The sequence below is a fragment of the Lepisosteus platostomus genome, chromosome 14 (assembly GCF_059453375.1).
Source record: "Lepisosteus platostomus isolate fLepPlt1 chromosome 14, fLepPlt1.hap1, whole genome shotgun sequence".
Lineage (NCBI taxonomy): Eukaryota > Metazoa > Chordata > Actinopteri > Semionotiformes > Lepisosteidae > Lepisosteus > Lepisosteus platostomus.
The window spans coordinates 21,267,833-21,280,751 of NC_142624.1; positions in this window are offsets into that span (position 1 = coordinate 21,267,833).

Here is a 12,919-nt window from a genome sequence, read left to right on the forward strand (position 1 = left end):
ATGAACAAGACAATATACTATACCATGTCAAATAAATCATTTTAAATGCTCAACCTTTAAGAAGCAAAGTAGATGCAAGAAAAAGTCTGTTCAAGCACGAAGCTTTCATAACATAGTGTACGAGCTGTAGGCGATGTTTATCAAACATTTTGTCATGGAACACCATATCCGAGTTTTTTTCTAGAGATATTATGTCTACACATATAGTCATGGTAACTCCCAAAAATCAAATTGAAACGTTAACCTGTTTATTAGCAGTCTGAATTCCTGTCATCTTTTATGAGTGGTTTAAGCTGTGGATAAAAACAAAATCCAAAATGAAACATTTTCCACAGTTCCACATTCTTGAAGTATTAGATGCTTAGGCGCCTGCTGTATGACTAACATGTAGTTCACTAAATCAAAGCAGCATAATACTTATAAAAAACAAACCAAAGATTGTATGTGGATCACTTGATCGGCCTATTATAGTGACAGGCATTAAAAGCCTAACTAGATTATTGGAGCCAAAAGCTTTTGTTGTGTTTTTAATGCCTGTCAATATATGTTTCTGTACTTGTGTGAGTTTTTCTCTCTTGCATGAAAAAGAAACTTTCTTTTAAGTAGTTTAAAGGATTTCAAGGAACTAACTCTTTGACAGGACAATCAGGGTTCATGGTTAACATCTAAAGCTGTGAATCAATAGAAGGGTTTGAGGGGTTTCCATGACAACATATTCCACAAGATCAATGACTTGAAGGCTTGAATTGATCACTAACAGTTGTATTTTTCACTTTTGGCCTGTTAGTTTTACTTGGTCAATCACATTTGAAACTTTCTTTGCAGATATTGTCCTGCTATGGGAAAGCTTATTTAAAATCCTGGTATTTCATACAAAGGTACAGTAATTTCAGAAACCCTGTGAGTTCTATAATTGCAATGAGGATGACAAGATGGAATGGAAAAAGGAATTTACTTTTCTATCCACAAGCAAAATGTAAATGAACACATCCAGCCATGGGTGTGAACAGTTTGAAAAAGATGTTTTAAATTGATTTTGATTTCCAAAGTTTATTTCGTACTGAGACATTCATTTTAGAATTTTCTATTCAACTTTATTGAGTTTAATATACTGTAAAACAAAGGACCATTACAGAATACTGCCTATACAGTATTGGACTCCTCTTATGACATAGGGGTATCAGGTTGTACTACAGGAATTTTCTATCCATTGCTGTTCATGCACTGGATCCTCATATTTATTATTATATGCTGTTTGAATCTTTTTCATATTTGAACAAATTTGTGTTTTCTACTGTTTTACTGTGCATCCACTGTATTTTTGTATTGCATTACTTACTGTTCATACTATAATACATATTTTTTTCATTAATACGCGTCCTGCATGAAAATAACTATTTGCATATTTTAACATTAATTACGTCAAAGGCCATCTTCATCCTCTGCAAGGTGTGATTTGTTAAACAATACTTCAATTTTCAACTACAGTACATCTCTATGCACTTGAAGAAAAGTGAATATTATCAATAAAAAGGACAAGTTGACAGTAAATTACATTTGGAATTATATTTTTAGACTTTTTAGTTACACATGCAGAAACACAGATTGCCTTCTTATATCCAGGACATAGGCTTTACGGACCCTAAAAAGGACACATTTTTTAAATTTCTTTATTACTGCAGAGTCAACAAATGTATTCATTTTCTTAAGTACAGTACATGATATATATTGACTGTATTGCCTTTCAATTATATCCCAAAATTGTTCCTTTGTTCAATATTAATAATTACAACTTCACTGAAAAAACAAAAACATTGGGTCACTAGTTTAAAAGTGCAGTCATTATTTCTCTGAACTCATTCACATGAATTTGATTGTAATTAGCTTTACTCTAGCCACATAAATCATGAGCCTTTATTAACTGTGATTGAATTCCCTGATTTTAATCAAATGCTTTGTATAAATGTTGTTGTTGAATTGTTAGTCTAGAAATTTACATGAATTATCTCAATAAGGATATAAAAGTAGTACTTAAAAAGTACTACTGAATGAACTGTATTTGTTAGTAGCACTGATTTAGAGAAATTATAAATTCAGTACTCGTAAAAATAGCATTTGCCAAATACTGTAGTTCTTTGCTTAAGATGATATGTAACCATACAGTTTTTGTTTTCATGTCTATTACCTGCAAATTATTATGTAACAAAACTAGAAAAAACAAGATAACTTAAAAGTGATCAGACAATCTTGGTGTTCAGGCTGTGGGGTTTCTCTCTTTGGCTCAAGAAACAGATCTATCCCTCCATGCATTACTGAGAAGAAAGAGTTATTAGTAGGTAAAAGCAGGGCTGCAGTGACTGTAGTGGACTAAACACATGAATCCTGGTGCTGTGCCCCATCAACAGTCACAACCAACAATCCATTTGTACCCGAGCCAATGGTTTTTAACATGTGGAACCATAGGTCTGCACTGCCCGTTAAAGAGGAAAGTCTGGAGTGCCAAATGCCGCCATCCAATCCAGTGAGTCTTTCACCTAGTGAATGTATTGTAGTGAATTCATTGTAGCTTTGCATTTTCTGTCGCAAGCATCAACAAGCACCCCAGGAAGCAATATCAGAGTGCCTTGGTATCCCATGGCCAAACACCTATTCTATATTGTTCTATAGTGCTGCTTCTGACACATCTTACAGCTGAGAAAGTTCTCTGTATATGCTATTTAGAAGCCTGTAAACTAAAAAATGACCAAAACAAATGTAAATCAATTAGCTTACTTTAAGTTAACATGAACAAACAGAATGTAGCTTATTCACTGTGCCTTCTGCAACGCAATCGGCTAGGCTAATATCAGTGCTCTCTGTCTGTTCTAAAATGTGGCACAAGTTTTACTTCACAGTAGTTCAAGTTGAATTATTTGTTACACACAAATTCAGGACATTTCTTTCTAGCTGTGTGCAACCAGCACACCCTTTCTAACTTAAAAGTGTGTTCTCATTATTTTTAAAAATATGGATATCAAAGATAATAGATCCCCTACTATCCTGCATTCCTTAATTCCCAAGGAGGGTTGGCAATAACGTCTATTAGTGGAACCTACTGTAAACCTGCCCCAAGAGGTACTCCAGACATTTGGTCTCTTTCCTCCTGCTGGAGTACTGCCTCTCCAATGTGTAGGTGGCTGCTACAGTCTGAGCTGTAAATAATAACGTATTCTAGATAAGCAGCTACAGTATTTTATTTTGATATGCTTTTAAAATGTCATACATCAGTTTATGGAAGGTTTCTTCGTTGTGTGAAACCCGAAATGGCTTGTGGTAAACTGGTGTAAACTGGATAAGGTCATATCCTCAGGGGAATCTAGTGAAAAGGGAATTTGCCAGTATCCATTTGTTAAGTAAGGTATACGGAGCTGAATGCTGGCCAACGACAAAGAAACATGAACAGGCACTCCATACGATGGAAATGAAGATGCTGCGATGGACCTTCAGCTTGACAAGACTAGACCATGTCATGAATGAAGAGGAGCGAAAAACACTCAAAGTCACCCCAATCACTGAGGGAATCGCGCCTGCGATGGTATGGACACATGCTCCGCAGCAATGACACATCAATGGCAAAGACCGCCCTCGAATTGAATGTGGAAGGCCGCCGGCCCCGTGGACCACCATTTACGCGCTGGATCGGCTGAAAGAAGACATGAGCCTCGCAAAAGTCACCTGCTGAGACGCCGCAGACCGTACGAAGTGTAAAAATCGGTGCAAAAAAGCAGACCCCACGTAAGTGGGAAAATGCGAAGAAGAAGAAGAAGAAGATTTGTTAACTAAGGTGTTGGGTAAAAATTAACAGCTCCTAGTGGGTCCAACGGCTTGTCCACGTGACATAACACATCAAACATAGACCACATTAATTTCAAGGCTGATATCCTGGCTAACATCCTATTTAAGCACCATGTTTAGTGGGATAAATCAGTCTAAGTCTTTCCATCTTTAACAATTGCCTAACAAGTCAATTTTGGAATAACTGTGACAGGGTTTTATCATTTGTTGTAACATTACAGCTGAAGTAGACCTTCTCCTTTTTTCAGACAGGTCCTGGACAAGGCCAGAGCTGTGAACAGGCCAGGAAGGCAATAAGTTTTAACTTTTAACTTCAATTGACCTGTGATCAGGTCATTTATGCTAGCGAAGGACACGTCCCTTTGAAAATGAGCCCCAGTACCACTTCAATAGATCAGTAAAGAAAAACTATTCTCTTGTGCAACTGTTTTCAACCCTGCCTTGTAAGAGAAAAAGCCCAAAATAATAAATCGACAAACCGAAAACACTTCAAATGGTCTTACTATTGTAGGATATGGGGATTCTTTCTTTGTTTGACTTCCCAAGGAATAGGTCTCTGAGTCCATCTGTCCACTCAGAGAGAGATAGAGTATGTACAGTAAATAGGAAGAGACACAGCTGCAGAGCATTAAGTGGAGCTAACAAGTGAGTCCCAGTCCAGCTGTGCCTGGACAGCCATCGTCCTGTCACAGTAACATTAATGTTCTTATACCATATTGGCTTTTAAATTGGGTTTATATATCAAAACTGAATTATCTTTTAAATCACAGGCCAACATTTACAAATGTAAAAAGACAATACGTCAACAGATGATGTCAGGTCACATCCCATGATTTAATGTTAAGCTGAAAAACATTCTCCTGGAGGAAAATTAAGTAAGGAAACAAAGTAGAAGATCAAAAACACCATGTGCTGTGAAAGAAACACCAGCAGCAGAAAAAAAACAGCTTACCTGATTAAAAATAACATGATATGAAAGTTCTGACAGAACTCGCACAGGACAGGAAACTCAAGAACCTTTTCATCCGCGCTGACTGCCAAAATGGTACTTCCATGAAGAGAGGACTTAGCTTGGCTTTTTTTTCAACTCATCAGAATCTGGAAACCTCATTTCTGTTTCCTTGCTGGAGGAGGAAATGGTTGATTTGAAGTGGCGTTTTGCAGTGAATTTGGATTCATTCCCACTTTCTGTCAAGGGAGTCTCTACTAGGAGAAAACTAAAAGAGTCACACTAGCTTGCTCTCCCTGGCTTCCTAACATGGGAGCAGAGGCAGAATGTAGCAATTATATAAACCATATATTCACAGAACTGCTGTTTTTTCATTTCAGATCCTAATAAACACTGATAACATAACCCAAGGTTAATATCACTTCACATACAGATAATCAGAGCATAAAAAACTAACACTTCATGGTTAAGTAATATGGAAACCCACACAGAAAATAATATTTTTTCCAGTTAAACTAGATAAATTGTTTTTAAACGAGATACTTCTTGCATTTAAACAATATATTGGGTTTCAACAAGATACTCATTTTATTAAAATAAGATAATATTGTGTTAAAACGAGAAAGTATATATGCTAACACATCGCCAGCAACAGTATTCTCCTCATAAATGCTTTACTCTGGCTACAGCTTGTGTGCCATCCTTGTGTGCCAACTGATTTTCATTTCCCCATCTCTTTACATTCTTGTCTGTGCAAACCGACACAGAAATACTGTGTTTCTTTTCCCTTCAAATGGCACGTTTCCTGCATTTTGCTGTTTAATTCCAAATTAAAATGTATTTGATGCAAACATAAACTAAAAGCCTTTGACTCACTGACAGGTTCCTTTCACCTGAGCTGAAAAGGATTCAACAAACACACACAAAAAGAGAACATAAACTTACCAGTGAATATTCGGTATTGTGTTATAATGTGTTGATACAAAGAATATTTATTGATTTATTTAAATATAATGGTGAATTGCATTTTGCAGTATTCAAACAGCGTCAGTAGTGTTTTAGGAATCTGGGCACTGGGGTTACAAATCTAGATTGCCAGCACCTTATTGAATGGCAAAAGAATCACTAATAAAACGATGCTTTAGTACTCTTCAAATGATTGCATAACTCAGGTATATGACTATCTTTTACCAGCAGAGGTTGGGGTGTCCATTCTCCTTGACACTTATCAAAGCATGTGGGTGGAGATACAGTAATATCACTTTATAATCTGTTGCCTTTTTTAAACAGGCACTGATCTTTCTTTGCAGATTAAAAAAAAAACAAAACATCTCTTCTGATTTATATTTAAAGAAGGACACCTGTAGGTTTACCTCCACTCCACTCTAAGGAAATGTGAGTTTGAAAAGAAAATGAAAAAAACACTTTTGCTCAGTAGGGTCAGTAGCATGTGTAAATGCGCAATTTGTATAGAAGAACAGGCGAGCGGGATAAATCCGAGCCAGAGGTTGTTAACCGCAACTTTCAAATTCGCGGCGCAGCAGACAACGATTGTGAGACTCCTGGATAAGTGAGTGAACCTCTCTCTGTCGCCTGCCCAGGTACCCACCACCACCCAGTATCCGCATCTTAACCTGGTCTTGTTCTTTAATGTAATGAACATTCCAGGTTCTGTGTCGGCTGCATGGGGAATGGCAGGCTGGACACGACTTTACAAGCTCTCTGATGGTTTTCATGCCTGTTTCATTGCGGTGCAGTGGGATAATCATGGAGGCAGATAAAGTGCAGGCTGGACATAGAGAAGGGATTTAGGTCTATTTTAAATATTTACTATAAGTTTGTGATCACTATTCTTTTATTTGATCAATTATATTTAAATCAACTTTAAAATTAAACTTTAAATTAACTAAGAGAGAATTGATTATGTCTTTTAACCATACATACTACTGTATGTGACATTATGCGACAGAATAGGAGGGGACTTGGTTATAGATGAATGCGGCTATTCGAGATGGTTCTCTGCACTGAATCCTTGCGAATATCGAGCGTACTCTAGTCTGAGATGTTTGTTCAATAACATCTAGCACAAGAAAACCTTTTTCCAAGGCAAGACGAGCTGAGAAAGTCATTTCAATGTAAGAGGATTTGGAAAGGAATACGATCAGTAGTATTGGTGTCGAGGGGTTTTGAAGCACTGGATGATACATTGTGGTTACCTCATCCTGGAGCCTTGTGAACCATTCTGCCTTTAGGATTCACAGGCCTTGGGATAGGCCTCGCTTCCCCTGAGACCAGGCCCTTCTGCTAATTTCCATGCCTGCAGGTTTAGTGTGGGATTCCAGACTTCAGGAAAACGCATTTTACTACATTCCCACAGTGGCTGTAATCTTGTTATTTCTTCTTGCTTGGTGCCTGGTTTATTAGCAGAGAGACAATTACTGCATAATTTAACAAGGATGCCATATTCTTTCAAAGGCTTCAACCATATTTAATTTCTCCACTTTGTTCATCATCCAGGAACACAGAACCCCTCAGCTGTAAATGATCTCTCTTGAGTCTGTGATTCAATGAAATAATTACCCTGCTTGAATTTGTAAATATCATAATAAACCTCTGTTCCAGTGTGTGATTGGTTTTAGTGGAGACATAAATAGAAAATGACAAAAAAATCCTCCAGCCCCCCACCCAAATGGGAAAATGTTAGATTGTAAAATGTTCTCCATTACAAAAAAAAACAATTCTAAAATGTAATTAATCTGAATGTGATCAGATTAATTACATGCATATCTGATATAAACAAGAAGTCATCTTGAAAGACAAAGAAGTAAAAATAAAAGTAATTTCAACATCAACAGTAATTGGATAAGACTGAGATTTCACCACCTGAAGTAAGGAGCATCTGGTAACCAGCTCTTCTGGGGTATGTCAAAGTTACAGCTCCAAAGTGTTCTAAATATATTATTAAAAGGCCTTCCAAATAGAAAAAGGCCCAAAACACTGATGATATGTATAGCTATAAGCTCATAATGGCAAAAGACAATAAAAAGCAACAGAACACTCAAAAAGTCAATAAACAGAAAATTATAAGAATAAGCTATCTCATTATTTCTTATTGCTCTCTCTTTGTTTTAATATTTGTTTACACTTGACCCCAGACAAAATATTTCTCCTTAACAAATGCATAATTCTTATTTTGTACTATTTTGAAATGTGATACTGTATACTGTCTTTGTTCAGGGGCAAAATAGATGAGTAATAAATATAAAAATTAGGGTAAATAAATGAGAAAACAGCTATATTTAGTAATTATTCATCCACATTGAAAAAGCTGAATAAAACAATAGTGATAGGACCACTGCGCAGACAAAGGAAAGGCAGCCATGGAAAAGCAAACTAAAACCTGCAGAACAACTCTCTGCCTAGAATTACAGCTTTTGGACAATTCCTTGGGCTACCCTTCATCTGAACAATTGGCCATGGAAAATTATAGCATGTGCCTGAAAAATACATTTTTTGGTTGCTAGGTTTCTCTCTTCCCTTTCAAAAAAATGAGATTGAGAGCGATTCAGCTATTTCAGTGTCCTGATTAAAAAAGAAGTGGGAACATAATGGCAGTGTTGTCTACTACATTTCTAGTTCACGGAGAATAACAGCACCTAAGAATCTGATGTGTTTCTTGAGTATTTTGGTATGGAGAGTTTTACATGAACTCCCTTGGCTGAGGGACAGCCCCCTGGACATAGGATGAGGAGCCTAGGACTTCAGAACAAAGTGAGGAGCCAACCAAGGGGTAGCTGCATAGGTGGAGAATTAGGGGGAGAGAAGCTTGAGATGAAATGTGAAAAGAGAGGGATTTGCGTAAGATACTGTATAAAGTATATAACCTTCGAAAAATGGCGTCAGGTATGATTATGAATTACTGGTGCGAAAGGGACTTGGTGGTCATCATCCCTCATGCCCCCCAGTTAGAAACTTCCATTTAATAATTTTAACATGATTTCTTTATAACCTTCCAAGTAGAGTAACACATAATTGTATGGGAAACGTGTACAGGATATACTGGACCTCTTTTATTTGATTGTGATATTAATCAAATATGGAAAAGAAATCATATTTAAAGAAACCTAACTAGCTGCATTTTCACCTGGGCTGACATGGCTAGAAAATGTTAGCATTTAAAGAAAATCTAATTTAACACTTAAACATTAAACATGTTTAAATGAAATTTTAATCTACTAAAAAAACATTACCCTTTTTGCAGGCAATGAGAAAACATGGATAATTTAAAAGGATGATACAGTGATGTTAGACTGGTACTACTACAATTAGATCAAATCAAATACAGTATACTGTTATATTATTGTGACATATAAGTATTATTTACTGTATTATTTTTGTACTTTAGAGAGATTCAGTGTTAATCTGTGTTAAAAAGAATAAGTCTGGGAAAGGACATAATGTGACAGTTGCTTATGTTTAGTAATATGAAGAAAACTTCTGTTTGCTCAATTTTGTCTCTTTTCAATTGTCTCTTTTCAATTTTTAAAAATTATGGCCCACATTAATGACTTTAAGACGGATGTCGGAAGTGAAAGCAATTATTCTGAACACTAATGTGAAAATGGTGTGAAGACCAATCTAGCCTCAATTCTGAACGCCCTGTTGCACTTAATTTTAAAGGCAAACTGTAAACTTTATTGGAGATTATACTAGACATAGAATATTTAAAATAGATTCACTTATTTAAAAATCCTTTATTCTTATGATTAACAGATTCTTGTCACATGTGTTTTACAGGAACCCCACTGCTTAAATTAAAAAAGCAGGAAAAAAATCCCACAAAAGGAACATACCAATCTTTATATCCTATTTGCTCTTAACTATTAAACATTTCCTGATGCTGAATTTCAAAACTGAGGTTTCGTTTATTAGAAAAATAGAACTCTGAATACTGTAAAATACTACAAAGTTATACAGTGTAGAGATATTGCGGAAATTAATCGAGCCATTTTATTGGAAGAAAGCTTTTACTAGATTTAAGTGACCCAGTCTATGAAATGCAAATTAGATAATTACAGTACTGTAGATCCTTAGAAAGAAAAACAGATGAAAAAAATATAATAAAAGTAAATATTATAAATGGAGTCAATTTGAGTTCTAAACACTATAAAAAATATTAAACAATATTGAAGTCTAAGAGCATTGACACTAAGGGATCATTTTAATACAACTTGTTTTTCATTTAAATGCATAAAATGTCTCTTAAGAAACAACATGGAAAACTCCATGTTACTATGTGCAAAGTGAATTAAGTGGAATGTTATGGGATAATGGGGAGAATGCCAACTGCACTTGAGTATTTTGTAATTACAGAGCTTTTAAAATTATTACAAGTTTAAATTCTGGATTTTCCAACTGGTGCAGGCATTTATAATGTGAAATACTTTATTTCTACTTAATACCATTTTATAAAATCATTCCTGTTATTCTGTGGTTATGCATAATGTAACAAACAACAAACAAGTAACAAACTGTAGTTGTTTTGCATGAATTTTCGACAACTTTCTGTCAAGCTTGCATTCAGAATACAACACAGCAAAAATACAAAAGCAAGGCTGTAATTTTTCAGGCATTCAATTGAGTTGTTTGGAAAATAACCACAGTTTTACCACTTAAGATCTTTTTATAATGTATATAATGATTTGATGACTAAATATATTGATATGTATCAATCAAAATGTAAGTGTAGGTTAATTTAGCTGAAGGAGCACAAAACAAGTTAAAGATATGTTAAAACTAAAAGGTTAATGTGTAATATATGAGGACAAATGATCTGCTTTTGAAAAGCTGAAAAACTGAATCATAAAACAGATACTGCATTTTACAGTGTAAATCTTTCAGGACAATATGCTTGGCATGAAAAGACTGCCATCTACTGAACTAGGGAAGACAGCACGTATTGCATTTATTTCCACCCCCAAAAATGTGATACCTATAATATCAAATTTTCAATCTACATTTTCCAACAGCAATTTGGGACAACTGAAACTCAATATCCGTTCAGAATTAATTTAAAATCTGTAACTACTCTGTTGTATTTATTATAACATAGCTTCACAAAGCAAAATCAGTGTATCTTATTTTCAACTTCTAAAGAATACTTTATATTCGACTAGTAAAGAATACTTTTTCTCACATTTTTTGTATTCACTGAAATTATTATACTCAAACAAAAGTTTAAACATTCACTTCTGTTCCTGATTTTCTTTAAACAGAACTTCATATTAATAACCTACTTCTTCTGTAGCACATTATAATCTCTCTCTTATGCTCCTCTTTTATCCGTACTGTATAACCTCGTTAACACACAAAACTGCCACACATCCCAAATGTTCATTTTCATTCAACCGTTTTTTAGTGTGAATTTAAATTTTTCCAATTCTTTGTTTCATCACTTTCCCTTCTGAAGAAATTAAAATTGGTTCTTACAGATGTTTTTTGGCAAATAAGGTATTGTCTTCTTGGCTGTTCTGACAGAGATCGTCTTTAGCTTCTCAACCAAATAATGCCTTAATTTTTGTTCCATTATTATTGTTTTTGATAAAGCCTTAACAAGATGCTTATACAGAGGTTACATTTTTTGCAACCCTCAAGTCTACCTGCTTGCACACCTGACATGGGACATATTGTATCTTCAAATGTAAAACGTGAGTAAAGCTCTTCCGATACTTTTCAATAGATCTTCAATGGATCAATGAGTGGAATATTAGATAATAATCAATGTATGTATAATCACCAATTTTATTACAATCACAAAGACCTAAAATAAACACATCATCACCTTTTTAAATTTAAAACGATTCTGTGACACTACAAACTGCAGAAAGCTGATGCAAAAGTACTTCTTACTTCAGTATCAACAAAAAGGTACTGTATTGTTAATTATCATAGACAAGTAAATCATAGACAAGAATAAGAAAATATTCCATTGTTCAGCTCTCTTAGAAGGTTTATAAAGCATGGAAACCACTGCCTTATTTGTTTCTGTGATTCGAAAGCACTCGAGCTAAGCAAAAGTCAAGCATTATGAGAGCTTCAAGCATCTGGTTGCTTTCAAGAGAGTCCTACTGATTCCAAGCATGAAATATTAAACAAAAATGACCTTGAGCCAGCAGTGCCACACTGCCTTGTGGCTTTGCTGCACACAAGGGACACTGCTAAGATGATGGAACATTCCCATAGTACCTCTGTTATCTGCAGGGCAAAGTATAGACCAATACACCAGCACTGCAGTTTCAAACAATGTTAAAAGTAATGAAAGTTTCTAAACTTTTTATGTGACTCAAATCCCAAATAAAATGTTTTAGGAAAGGGTGGCAAAGTGATGCAGTGGATAGCATTGCTGCCTTGCAGCACAGGGGCCTGGGTTCACTTCCCAGAGTTCTGTGTGGAGTCTGTGTGTTCTTCCCATGTTCACAAGGGCCTCCTCCAGGTGCTCTATTTTCCTCCCACAGTCCTAAGATGTACTGGTAGGTTAATTGGGCTCTTGGAAAATAGTCACTGTTCTGTGTGTGCCCTGCGATGTGCTGGCACCCCATCCAGAGTGTATCATGCCTTCTGCTAACTGCATGCTGGGTAAGGCTCTGGCTCGCCTGCAACCCTGGAGTGGATAAAGAGGTTAGAAAATGGATGGATGTTTTAGATAAAACAGAGACATTATGTGTGATGCATTGCTTCAGGATTTACAAATCCTTACTAAGCAGATTTTGCTTTGCCTGCAATAAGCTGAACTAGACAATAAGACATTTTATCTAACACACAGTTTTCTGTGATTAAGATTATGTACTTGGAGAACTACCTATGCCCTTTCGGCACACAAGCCACAAAACGTGACTTCTTGTGTACTATGTATTTTCCCAGTGCTTTACGAGGTCTTCAGTTGCATGGTTTTTCAGATTTCCCAGGCTTCGCTTTTTCCACTGTATGTGGTTTTCTCCGTGATGTGGTTTCAAGCTGAGTTCATGTGTCACACAAATCAGATCTACACATTTTAGAATATTTGCTTTCTTAAAAAAGAAAAAGGTCTTATTCATGGTTTGATCGTGTATTAAGTTTCAGAAAAAAGATTTAGATGTC